The sequence below is a fragment of the Scatophagus argus genome, chromosome 18, assembly GCF_020382885.2.
Source record: "Scatophagus argus isolate fScaArg1 chromosome 18, fScaArg1.pri, whole genome shotgun sequence".
NCBI classification, from domain to species: domain Eukaryota; kingdom Metazoa; phylum Chordata; class Actinopteri; family Scatophagidae; genus Scatophagus; species Scatophagus argus.
In genome coordinates this window covers 15,207,398-15,219,826 of record NC_058510.1, presented here as the reverse complement: position 1 = coordinate 15,219,826, position 12,429 = coordinate 15,207,398, and the positions used below count along the sequence as shown (strand labels likewise).

The following is a 12,429-nucleotide window of genomic DNA, read 5'->3' as shown; positions in this document are numbered from 1 at the left end:
CCAAACTGGGATGCAACTAGGATTCTGTGGTCAACACCATCTCTTCACTGGTTTCTCTTTTATTAACTAAGTGTGAATCCCAAACTATTTGACTTGTTGTCTTTATTCCACCAAGTTTGAATGAGTCTTGATGTAGGACCCAGAGCTTGCGTCATTTTCACCATGTGTCTGTGTGTGAAAGACTGCGTAAGGTTGGGACGATCGTGTTGAAGGGCGAGTGTGAATTTGTGTTCCGGTAGGAGGTGAGGTGATAATGACGGACAGCGTTTATGGCGGGATGTCCATTCATTTCCTACAGGGATCTGAAGAGGAAACGACCAGCCTCATGTTTCACTCATGTAAAAGTCATTCACACCAGCACACCTACACTTTGTTGTACGTTTTAGATTTAGTGTCCGCAAGGCCCAGTGGGAGGTTTTAGTGGTTGCCCCAGAAAAATGAGGGTGGGTTTCATTAAACACAGTTGTTGGAGAAAAAAAAGATACTTTGATTTGTTATTTACCCTAACAAAGAAAGTTGTGAGATGGGTTCCCTTGAAGCACAATTTTATTGATTTTATTAGGGTCCAATGAGGTCTAAAGTGCATCTAATTGTCTATCATTGACTCAAAAAAATAGGCACCCCAGTGATTAGTGAGGAAACGGGAAGGAGAGAGAGGGAGGGAAGGAAATCATCCCAGCATGCAACCACTGCAAGCAAATTACTGGCAATGCTTGAGAAAAAGAGAGGTTATTAAAAACTGTGAAACATTAACAGGAAACAACCCTAATGCTAGTTGCTGGAACAAATTCAATGCAGTTTGTAGCACAGCACCCACTCGGCATCACATTGTCTCAGTCCTCAAAATGAGTCAAAGCTGTGGCTTTTGTCACACAGTGCAAAGCATAGTGGATGCAGAGAACACAAACAGCCCTTCACAGGTTGGTTTGATGTAAGCCAAAAAACAGATCGAAATGCCACTTGAAATTAGGCGCATCTCAGTTTCTTTGGTATGGCAGGTTTCATCCTGAAGCTATGTTGCTCAGTCTAAATGATGTACTGTAAAAAAGGCCAGTCAACCTCACTGTACATCTCGCTGTGGCGATTGGGCTCCATGCAGTGAGTAATCATGGAAGCCTCAGGCTCTGGACTGTACTTCTTCAGCAACTTTGTAACTGATGGAGCAGGCACAGAGTGGGCCAGACATGGTTTGATCAGTGTGGTTTATATATTTTTGGACTTACAGAGAGAGTTTGCACCAATAGCCCGTCCATTCATCCATCCATTCTTTCAGTGGTAGCAGGTAAAGCAAGACAGACATTCCCCCCTTCTCACTTCCTCCCACCCCTCCTCAGGGGATCCCAAGGCATTCCCAGGCCGGAGTGGTTATATAATCCCTCTCGGCATGTTCTGGGTCTACCCAGGGGTGTCCTCTTAGTTGGACGTGCCCGGAATACCATCACATGTAGGTGTCTGGGGTGCATCTTAATGGTCTGAACCACCTTGACCAGTGTTTTGGGCCACAATTGGGCAATTTGTTGCAACTAACAGTTATTTTCTTTAGCAAATGTCCACTGATTATTTTCTTGATTTCTTTAAATTTATTTTCTTATTTGGTCTATAAAATGTAAGAAAATTGCCAGGGAGAGGTGGATTTACAGGTTTTCCTCCTTTCCTCCCCCATAGTTGGAATGAGCAATGTTCACTGGTTGATGATTAACATTTACTGAAAATATTGTCTGAAATATCTGTGTAACCCTTTGGTCCCTGCAGGTGAATGAGGTCAGTGGATTAAGGGTCAAAATGACCAGCAAATCCAAACACAAAGCTTAGAAAACTGCCTGTTAGAATCAATGGGATCATGAAAACAGGAGAGAAGAAGAACTGGTTTCAAGCTGGTTTTTAGTGTTTGTCCCTGGCTGTTTACACAACTCTTTAGGTAATGACCCTTTGGCCGTGTCACTGGACCTCTAATGGCATTCCACAGCCAGAAGACTCCTGTGTCTGTCCTGTGGGGGAACACTTGGGCCATCATGTCCAAGCCTGGCTATAGTATAGAGGTGGTATAATCTTAAGGACTTTGTGAAAAGTAAATATAAAAATGCACAAGCACACCACATGATGCAAGGAGATTTGATATCTGGAAGGTTGTTGAAATAGTCACTCTTGGCGTTTATCTTGCTTGATCGCTTCTCTTAGGTCTGTAGATAATGAATAATAACAGCGTGTAAAAAAATGAGTATCCCCAAAGGGGTTTTCATAAAGTACTTTTGTTCTGATGTTGTTTGAGTGTAGTGCATGCCTCTGCTTGTGCGTTTAAGTACATGACCCAGGCTACGTTGAGCGTGTGATTGGGAAAAAAAAAAAATCATACATGAGAACTGCTGACGATGGTGATGACACAAGCATGCACTTTAGGCGTTTGCACAAACAAAACACGCACAGTGCTCAGTGAACAGCCTCCTTCCAAGCATGAGAGGGTCTTTCAAATAGCCCCTTTCACGAATCAGCGCCGTAATCTGATTTGCATAAGCATTTGCCCGCTCTATGTGTGTTCTCACTGTAGCTCGTGTACCAGTCAGAGATAAAGATACAGGACATTCATGCTTCTCTTGACAGCTCATTTATGTCTGTTTGTGTTCATTCTGCTATGCTGTTTAAGCTGTAATTCACAGCACATATATCTAGTTAGACTAGAGTACCATGCCAATACCATGAGATAGGTCTTTCAGGGTCAAGTCCATCACTTGTCTTTGATTGCTATAAAGACATGTTGACTGTCACGGACACACAGCTGTAAAGGGTAGTCAAGTTTTATGGTTGCTATCAATACACAGGCTAAGTAATTGATTCCCAAGGGGAGGAAATCACTCGTGAAATACCCCTGCTTTCCAGTTAGCATTATTTGATTGTTGGCTTGTGTGGTCACTGAGCAGATTCTGCAGCCAAGATGCTTTGCAGTCCACATGCATTTAATATAAAATAGGCATAGTTAGTTAGATGAGGATGCATTTGAAAATGTGTAGAAAAGGCTGCTTTTCTGAAATTGGATAATTTTGCCAGGCAGCAGTGATGTGGGTATAAAGGCTTTATTAGCATGACTTCACCCTAGAGGTGTTGTGATATACCAATAGTGACTATAGTATAGTATATTAAAAAATGAAATGTTGATATTTTGTTATTAATACTGTTAAAACTGTGGCCCTTTAATCAGTTTCTTTGGCTACAATAATCATGACATCCATCCTTGACATCCATACATCCATCAGCGTGAAATATCTCTTCACTTTCATTTGAACCTTTTTAAAACAATGAAAATCCAGATAGGGAGTGGATCTGAACTTGATCTTATTTTGAATGCTAATAGAAAGAAATGAGGATAAAGTTGACTTCTCCATTCTTGATCATAATCATGTTTTCACAGGTACTGCTTGCTATACTTTATCTTTTGGTAACTGTGTCAGTACTTTTCTTACCCCTTCTGAGAAAGTGAAAATCGCATTACCTTCTAAAATTGACATTTGATGACCCTCAAAACGAACAGCTGAGCTGTTTTTAGCCTAATTTGATCAGAGAACATTGTAATGTTGTATTATTGCACATCAACTCTAAGTAAAGGTAAAGCCAGGCCACTTACAGTGTCTCAGAATGAGAGAGAAAGGAAAGTGAGATGGGAAATGAGTCAGATGGGTCTCTCACCCTGTTTGGGTTTTACTTAACATAGACATCTGTAAATGAGCAATGGCTCCAGGCCCAGCGTTCGTCTCTTTCTCATCAGTGTTAAAGTTAGTTATTTCTGGAACAGACACACACACACACACACACGTATTGATGAATCTTGCTTGCGGGCTAATTGAAATCTGGACATGGATTATTCATGCCTGGTTGATGAGCCTGGGGAGTCTCCTAACTATGAATTTCCAGACTTGTTGACCTAGATGTATGATGTCTGTTTGTTTTGATTGTTGCTGTGGTGAAAAATGTTCCTTATTGTGCCTTGGTGGTTTTTATTGTCATGTGTATGTAAACATTCACACATTTAGACGTAGATTTAGCCCACAGTTTTCCATTTTCCCATTTGTCTCCTATCCAGTGCACTTAATGTAAAACACCAGTCAGTGTCAGAGCCATAAACTAACACACACACACACACACACACACACTGCACAAAATTTCTGATAAATGAATAAATGATGTCTCAGAAAAAAATTGGTTCTTGTCCATAACCCAAACTAATTCCCTCTATTTCAGTTATTTTGGCCCCTTTTTATTAGGCCAGGTTTCAGCAGCACTCTAAGCTATGGTAGCTAAGAGTTGTTTTCTTTATCAGTTAATCTGCAGATTATTGTCTCCGATTTCTTCCAATTAGAAATGCTAGACATGTCAGTGAAAATGCTGTGAAAACGCTTAAAAAGATTTGTTTCGTTCCACCAGCAGTTTGAAAACCAAAGATATTTATGTTTACTATCACATAAGAAAGAAGAAAGCAGAAAAACTGCAATTTCTTATATTTCAGGAGTGAAAGTAGGCTATTGTTAAATCCTCTTGATCAGTGGATTATTGGAGTAGTTGCTGCGAGTACATATTGATGCACAAAAATGTCCATGTATGTACGTATTTCACTCAACAGATGATCGAATGCTGATAGAATATGTGTTAACTGTAATGCTGCTTGGCTGAAATCCAGTTTATGATACTTCATGAGGCATTGGCTCGTTTCAGCATATTCATTGTGAATATTCTGTTAAAAAAAGATGCAAAAGGAGAAATGCCTTGGCGTATTTTTTTATTTTTATTTAGCGAACTTGGCCGAGAGAAGCAGCACTTCAAACAGATTCAGAAACCCCCTTGACAGCAGTCAGATGAGCTGTCCAAAACCAGGGCAGCAAATGTCACATTTGGTGTCAGCCTCTCACAGTTGAAATCTGACGCATTCTTTGGATGCCGACACTTTCATACAGAAAGCCAATCATCAGTCAGAGAGAAATCGGTCAGAAAAGAGACAGTGACATTTGGCTTTGAGTGGGAAACTTAATCAGGTGTGATTCACACTTTGTTTATTTTTCGCTACAGAGTCACACGTTCTGTCGCTGTTACTGTCATGTCGATGATTGTATGCACAGTAAGTTGATGGACAGGTGGTTAAACTGCAACCATTTTGATAATCAGTTAACTGTTAAATTAAAATTTCATGCTTTTGTCCTGGGACAGCTGTTCAAATCAGAGGATTTGCTTTGTAATAGCAAATTTAGAATCTTTAGGTTTTGAAATGCTGGTTGGATGAAAATATGCCATCAAAGTATGTCACCTTTGGCTGTTTTAAATGATAGTTTTCTGTACTTTCTTACATTTTACAGATTAAATTGAGTATCACTTAAGACTGGAGACTTCAGAGTCATGGCGCCAAGGTGAGGGCAGGCATGTAAATTAATAGGCAGGAGAAAGCAGCAGCACCTCCCAATGTGTTAAAGTATGATATAACAATTAACTTGAGTAATTATTGATTAATTTGTAGATCATTTTTTCAGTTAATTGTTTTTTCCTTAAAATTTCCACAGCCAACGCGGATAAGATAAACGATGATGATGATCGTCTCTGTTGTTTTGGCCGACTATCAGTCGAAAACTCAATGATTTTTAAGTGCTGTTATAGAAAATTGATAAATATTCAAAAGTGAGAAGGTGGAACCACAAAACATTTGACATTTTTGTCTCAGAAATGACAAACAAGATTGATGGATTATCAAAATAATTGCAGATGAATTTCCTGTCAGTTAATCATTCTCAACTTTTTAACAGAGTCCTTCTATGTATATTAGTTGCTAATTTGATAGTTGCATTCAGCCTAATCCTGAAAAAAATTTAGTATTACCAGAAAAATCATTTCTGCTGTCCATAAATTATCAGTATCAGTGCATCTCTGTCCCTAAATGGGCTCCACTGCACTGCTGAGGACACCATTTATTGCCACCATAGACTTTCTGCTGGGATTTCTTTTACTCCCATTGCTGAATTATAGTGTCGTTTCTCCACGTTCACTGGGTTATCTTATCAACAGTTGTATGAAACCTTATTTATCCTGGCATAGTGGCTAGAACACAAATGGAAAGCTTTACTGCACGACCAGGCCTTTATATTCACACACATTTTGACATCTGGCGGCTGTCCTGTACAACCTCAGTCCTCTTCTGAGCAGTTTGAGTGCCCGTCTCTCATGTTGTTATAGTCTGTTTGATTCAGTGTTGTGTCGGTCGTCTTGTATTTGGTCCCGTCTCTAAACTGACAGCCACAGCAACTAAAATAGGAGACAAAATGGAAGCATGATGTTGGCTGCCAATCTGCATGTGCCAAGCATTGAAGCTGTATTAAACAGCAAGAAGCAGAGGTGGCTTTGAGAGTTTGAAACATGTTGCTTTAGTGAGTCACAGGGGTTGCCTAATTAAAACAACTCGTCTACTTGACCTCTTATTTTTGATCACAAAAGACAGCAGTTTCCCGAAAGGAATAGAAAATCATTTCAGAGGGCATGGTTTCCATTTTCAAAACAAATGAAGTGATTCACAAAGTGTTAATGAAAATGCAATTGCCTGTGACAGTCTCATTCTGGTGTCTCGATTGGCTTGACTTGGTCTACGCCTGGGAAGATGTATCTGCTACCCCCAAATTACCTGTTCGCGTGTTCGCTTGTAGTGCCGCTCTCTCTTGAGAAATTTACATTGTAATGGTGTCCTAGCAGTTCTGATTAAGAGAAGGGTGACAGCCTCTGGATCACTGATCAGGAACAGTGAAAGTGTCTCTGTGTGACAGGCGTTTTTTCGTTTTCACTGCTGTTGAGTTGTACCTATAGTACTTCCCATGCACAGTCTGCAGCATGAGATCGTTTGAGATCATCGCACATTCTTGCTTCTGGTCAGGGGTACAGAGGAAGTAAAGTTGGGTGTAGCTGTTACAGCAGTTCACTTAAATTCGTTATTCACATTTAAGTTCAGTACTCTGTGTTAGCAGAGTAGTGCTGACATTGTGTGGAAACCTGTGAAAGTAGTTGGCGTACTGTGCTTGTACTGGAAATATGAGAAAGAATAAAAAATAATCCTTTTAAACATTTTTTCCCCCTCAAATAGATAAAACATGTGGTTTACATGTGGCACGAGTTGTAAAGGTGAATAAAAGAAACCTCAGGGGGCTAATTGAAATGCTAATAGAAACACTGGGTGTGGAATGTCAATATTTATAAGGGCTTACAGGCACAAGACCTGTTAAAGTAGTCGAGGTCCACACAGAGCTATTAATAAGTGTGTTTGAAGTCGACCCTGCTGCCCTCATGAGACCACGTTGAGTTGGAAGAGGATTTCTCCTCACGTCTGCTCTGTAAATTTAGGTTCTCCATCTGATGGTCAGAGCAGGTTTATGTTTCTGAGAGAGAGTGAGAGATAAACCTCAAGGATTTGTGCAGTAAATTGCTTGACCTATATGTTTTGGTTTTGTGCAGTCAAAGTGTTAAGCTTGGGCAGGCTTTTGTAAGACAGCCGTGTAGTGAAGTGTGGGAGTGTCAATAGCCTTTGTGATCCAGGTCTTCACCTTATGATTTGGAGAGTATTCGTCAAATACAGCTTATCAGGAAAATTTGCTTTTTGTAAGCAAGAAGAACAAAAGTTATTGAATGCCCCATGTTTGAGTGTGATCAAATTCCCATCAGTGCTTTTGACTGCTATAATCAGAAATCAGCTTACATAATGCAATCTGTCCATTTGCTTGCTGAAGTGCTGCTTTCAGCTACATGCCCCCTTGGGGACGGGACTCAGTGGCAATTAGATGTGGTGGTTGGGAGCTCAAGAGATCATTTGGGCACAGCTGTCAGCAGGCCACTTGCATTACTGGCAAATTTGCTCTGCAGATTGGGGGGAGACTGCTTTCTTGCTTTCTTGTCAGGTTTCACAGAATTAGTCTTGATGACTGTGGTCGACCTCACTCAGCTCTTCACAATATGATTTATAGAAGAAATTATTATTATTATAATTATTATAAGAAATATTTCTTACCTCGCCCCAATTTTTCTGCTCAAGTTAAAGGAGATCTAAAGCTAAAAATATCATGCAATCCCTTTTTGTCTCATATGCATAAATTTTACATTAATGTGTTGCTGATTCAAAGCCACTTATTTGGATAGTAGGGCCAGTTAATTATTTATCTGTCTCGTTCAGGCTCAGTGTTAGGAACTCCTCGTGCAAAAATGGTGTTAGATGCTTTACTGGTAGCGCTGACCAGTAGATCATATTTTCATCATCATTTCAATATGACTCTACGACAAAGACATTGCAAAAGACTGCTTGAAACATGATGACAAGAATCATGTTTTTTTATTCAACCCATGCATTCACACTATGCATGGAACCTTTGCGCTATCAGATGGAGCCCTGGATACATGGACCATGCCTTGATGCAGATGAAGCCCCTGCTTGCCTTTACCTATCCTCAGATTAATTGTTGTGCAAGAGGAGTTAGTTAGCAAAATGACTGAGAAGAGAATGATTTAATCTCACATTGCAGGTTTTCTACATATCACGCTACATATGATCTGCCTAGTCTCATAAAAAGGAACTTCTTTACTGCACTTATTCCAGATTTGCTATGGATTTGCATAGTTTCACACATCCATTCTCCTGACATTACATCAGCCCTACAGCAGCTGCTGTTAGACTTGCTGCATAAACTGCAATGTGGTGAAGCAACATACATTTTGTCCCTAGAAATATTACCTCGTTGTTTAACCATAAAATTGTAATTCATAAGGTAAACTGAAGCAGATGTTTTCTGACAACACTTATCGTGTTAGTGTGGTTAGGGGCTTTGAATTTATGCAGGCTTCCATGTGACTTTCCTGCAAAGCTAGTCACTGTTCAATCACATCACAAGATGTTCTCAGCCTTAAGGTGGGACAACTCGGGCTGCTGGCGGCAGACAGGTGCACAGGTGTCGAGATAATTATGAGCTTCTGATTGGCTGTTGACCTGATCTGCCAGCAGCACCTGACAACAATATATTGCTATGCCCAGCTTGTCAGGTGTTGCAGGCTATGCTTTGCTGATTTTGATCACAAGAAATAAGTGAAAATTCTTGTTTCTCATTTCATTTCATATTTAAGTCACCAAATTATAATGCTACTGGGTCTTTGAGGATTTGCTGTTAAAGTATTCTTTTATATGCCTCTTCAGTAGAGTAAGGTTTTAGAATCGTTGATGCGAATAGCACCCAGGGCAATTTTTGACAATTCTGTTCTTCTAATCAGTCCCAGTTTTGATCAGATTCTTGTCATATTATTGGAGTAAAAATATCCATCCATTTTCTTAACTGCTTCTTCACTTTCAGAGCCCTTGGTAGGCAGCCTGTGCCAGCACACATTATGCGAATGTTCACAGGCTGTGTCAGCTACCAAAACATCCCCATCTACTGTGTGTGTGTGTGTGTGTGTGTGCATTCCTGAAAAAAAAAAAAAACAATGTTATTCTGCTGTGTTTGCTTTGTGTTGATTTATGCATGGGTGAAAATGCCTGTATGTATGGGGGAATGTGTGTGTGTGTGTGTGTGTGTGTGTGTGTGTGTGTGTGCGCATGCCAACATTTGTGCGCACGCATGTGTTGTGTGGAAATGTCAACACAGACTAAGTATGACAGAGCTTGGCACAGATGGCCTTCCTGTCATCTTCGGCTCCTTCCACAGCATGACACCGGATGAAGCTCACACACACACACAGAGAGAGAGGGAGAGAGAGAGAGAGAGAATGAGAGCGGTTTGGATTAAACAAGGAGCTGTGATAGGAGCATAGAGTGGTGGTCGGCCAGTGCATCAGAACTGAACAGCTTTCATCGGTCCATCAAATCCATTTCTAGTATTTGTGGGTTTAAGGCCACACTTTTTAGATCCAGAATAGCTGTGTGGTTAAAATAAAGACAAGTGAGAGCATGGAGTATTTACAGTAAGATGTCTAGTGTTTGCATTCAGTCACCTCTGCAGCTAAGGTTTTCCATAGAGCACACCAGTCTGCAGCCCGCTCAGATATATTTTCAGAATTTTCTCCCAGATGTACATAGCTGATGTTTAGCCCTCATAGTGGTGCATGGATCATGTTCTGCAGGGACAGGAGGTCAGTGGCAAGAGAGGAACCTTTGGTGCATTTGGGTGGACATATTTGCTTTTTAAACACTGTATTATTCATGCTTCTGTGTTACGTTCACATTTCCTCTGATCTCAGGAATGTAACTTCATATATAAAATATATGCTGTTAGTCTCTAGTACAACTGGTATGTATGTGCTGTACTGTACATGTTATTTTGAAGATCTCCCCAGAAATTTAAAAACATCAGTGTTTTTCCCTGCAGGTTATTATTTGAATTTTTGTTTTGATGACCTTATCACCCCTGTGTACCTACTTTTTCTTTATTTTTCAACCCCTGTGGTACTTTTGCCCCTAATTGGTCGTCTCTTTCCCATGTGTCAGCAGGTGTAGGACCTGGGTGCCTGGCCACCCAGGTGCCCCTTTGTACCATAATTGCTGTCACCCAATGCTTGTATGTTGGAGGTGCAGTGATTGCAATCTTCTTGGCCAATTCCCATTTCTCATTTTTTTTTCTAAGTGTGACCTTACAGAGACAGGAGAGGCTGCTGGCTTGTGTCTGGTACTCAACTCTGGTTAGCGGTAGCTTTAGTTTTTTCAAGCTGGGCATGTGCAGGTGCAGGTTTGATTAGGGTTATGGGGGATTGCGTTTTCATGGTAGTTCCCCACAGTTTACTTTACATGTATCACAAATTTCAAGCTTTGTGGCTTCTTCACTCTTGGTGAAGTACATGTTAGCGTGCGGCTGTGACACTGTTGCTTGCGATGCTGTGCATACATCGCCTGGCGCCTGCATAAAGTGGACCAGTTTGGAATTGGAGATAAGGGAGACTGAGCAGCCGGTCTCCAGTCCGGGCTGAGCGTGCTGAAATCCAGCCAATTCTGGAGCCTGGCCCGTCAATGGGTGTATCTCTACTATATACTGATGGAATTTTTCTAGCTTGTCCCACTAGCAAAGTGTACCATCAGTCCTCTCAAAACAGTGTTCTCCGACGCCAATCAATTTTTGTACTGTATGATCTCATATTTATGTGATGTCCATAGATAATTATAGGTACAACACACGTCAGTATACATCATAATTGCTTTCTTTTTGTCTAAATAATTAAGATCCTGGTTTTCTGACAGTCTACGCAAAATCAGTTTCTGCCAGTAGGGCAATATTTGAAGGTGTGAATGCGTTGTACAAAGGCAGTGCAGTGGATTCTGTACAAGTGCTCCATGTTATACTGTGGTACTGCATCATCAGGATTCTGCAGCAATTAGTACAGAGTCGCGTACAAGCAGGTGGGAGAGGCAGAAAGAGAGAGAGAGAGAGAGAGAGAGAGCGATAGAAAGGAAGAAAAAAGACCCCGAGCCTGTCTTTGCCTTTGATGGGCCTGCCTTTCAAGCCAGCGTTGCCTAGTTACAGTGAGTTGAGGATGCAGGGATGGGAGGGGAAAGAAAGTGGGAGGGTGGGTTTATGACTCTCAGCTGGGTGCAGAGTAAATGAGTCCTCTCCCTCATGGACTCTTCTTCACTCTGCCTAACATCTGTGACTTGTTTCCTCTGTATGTTTCTGCTCTGCACTTTGTTCTGACTAATTATTAAGTTTCTGTCTGTGGCTCTGGTATCACCAGACCTCGGTGTTCAGAACAGGCTCTAAAGGCTCACACAAGATGAGAAAATTGCAGAATCCATTTAAGTCTAGCAATTTTAAGGCTCATTGTCATTAAGGATTCTTCAGATTTTATACATAGCTCACTAAACAGATGGCAGTATAATAACTCAGGTTGCAATGCCATTACATTAAACTCGATAGTTAGACTGAAGAGCTGGGAAAATAAATATGAGCTTGTGGCCTTGAGGGCCATGGAGTGCAGTCGCTCTCTCCAGTTCCCTTTGCAACATCTTTGTTTGTTGTTGTTTTCTCCATCTTTGTAACATCATTCACTGCCACCTCCCTTGCCTATTTGGCATATCAGCATTACTCTCTATCTTGTGAGGTGAATACAGAAATTACTGCTGCACTTACGTTTGTGCTCTGCCTGCAGCGTTTATGGCACTTTTTTCTTACTTTTGGAGAAGTTTCCCCTTGTCTTTTCTCCCCTTCCTCACCCTGGGCTGTTCCTTTTCAGCTTCACCTAATAACAGCTGTCCATCAGCCTTCTCTGAAACATCAGTATACATGGTCAACTACTCTGCCAGGGATTGTCATTGTAACAGATCACTGGGATGGATTGTAGGAATTTAGGGCTCTTATGTAGTCCTACATACACACAGGAAGGCTGAACTTTTTTGTAGTTCCTTAGAAGGTCTGTCCTATGTGAGTGCAGGATGTCTTCCCCAGTCAGAACAGG

General features: G+C 41.0%; 1 protein-coding gene across 4 annotated transcripts in view; it reads left to right on the top strand.

Moving 5' to 3' along the window:
* ccny (cyclin Y) overlaps positions 1 to 12,429 on the top strand; it is a 36,590-nt gene that overhangs the window by 1,558 nt on the left and 22,603 nt on the right. The window lies entirely within an intron of this gene.